Raw genomic sequence first — 1,477 nt, forward strand, 5'->3', positions numbered from 1 at the left:
GTCACAAGTGAAGGAGCTTATAAAAGAGAGGCATGTTTGTGTCCTGAATGGATAACGAGGTTTTTTTTTAGAGTATTGATGCTCAGAAATCCAACTGCTAAAGAGCACCACTTCTCACAGTCCCCAAAGAAGAGTGCAATCAAAAGATCAGGTTCCATACATCTGCCTGAGAGAGAGAGAGGGTAGTCGCACAGGACACCTTTGTTCCAAGTTGATGCATACAAGAAAGCAACAAATAGCTAACAGAATTATGAAAGAGACAAAAATGCCATAAATAGAAAAGCCAAAAAAATATTCAGGGCCGGGGAGATGCTCAGTGCAATAAGCGCTTCCCTGGCAAGTGCAAGGGCCTGAGTTCAATCCCCGGTACCAAAAAAAAATTTAAAAAATATTCAATAGAAGTTTTAAAATTATATTTAATATGTCAATATCAATGTATGCAGAAATATTAGTGCATGACATCCACATAAGACTAGACAAATGCAAAAATAAAATTATGAAAGAATTTTGAAATATAAAAGATGTATACAGGATAGCTTTCTAAAATATTTTTATTTTAAAGAGAATATAAAAATAATAGATAAGACATTAGAAATGATATACAATTAAAAAAGCGAAGATGATATGTATTCAACATTAGTTGTTATGTTGCACATTGTTGTCTTCAATGTAGTAGCTCAGACTACAGACGTAAGCATATAAAGTTGGTCAAAGTAAAAATTTTAAACATTAAGTGTTACCTTCACAAAATCTATAGAAATTAGTAGCCTTAGCGGTACATAACTTTTGTGAAACTCTTCATTAGGCAGTTTTGCTGTTTGAACATGACAGAGTGAATTTACATAAACTTAGAGAGCATAGGTGTATCACTCAACATCCACTCTTGACAGAATAAAGAGATGCAATAAAAATAATATGTGTAAAGCTTCTGAAATAGATATGCCATAAGCATTATGCACTGTACCTATTGTCCATGTCCAGCAGCACGACAGGTGACAGTAGCATTACTTCCAACATATGAGTGTTTGCATTCTTCACATGACTTTACCAGGCCTACTGCTGTGGGAGGGGTCAATAATTCTTTGGTTCCATTATAAACTTATGGGACCAGGATGGCTTATGGGATTCATTCTTGACCAAATGTTGCTATGATGCTCATGACTGTATAATGGTTGAAATTAAAATACAAAATAAGACATAGCTGATTACACAGCGCCAAAAGGAAAAAGGTCACTCTTCATGATCACATCAGTGCCCTGTGATGGGCACAAAGCCAAGGAATTAGCTTGCTGTATGATTCCAAAAGTCACAAAATGGAATGTGTAAGAATAACATGCAAATGGGCACAAATTTTATGTAATTATATCAAAGCAACTATAGCTATAATAAGAACAAGAACTCGGTTGCTAAACACTGTTGTCAGCTCCCAAAATATACTAATGCAGTCAGTCCTTCCAGCAAGTCTTTGTGAAAGAGA

General features: G+C 35.1%; 1 protein-coding gene across 1 annotated transcript in view; it reads right to left on the minus strand.

Moving 5' to 3' along the window:
* Positions 1 to 1,477, minus strand: part of Znf804b (zinc finger protein 804B) — a 660,912-nt gene that overhangs the window by 99,055 nt on the left and 560,380 nt on the right. The gene's annotated exons all lie outside the window — the stretch shown is intronic.

This window comes from Octodon degus, unplaced genomic scaffold (assembly GCF_000260255.1).
Source record: "Octodon degus isolate 3935 unplaced genomic scaffold, OctDeg1.0 scaffold00326, whole genome shotgun sequence".
Classification (NCBI taxonomy): Eukaryota; Metazoa; Chordata; class Mammalia; order Rodentia; family Octodontidae; genus Octodon; species Octodon degus.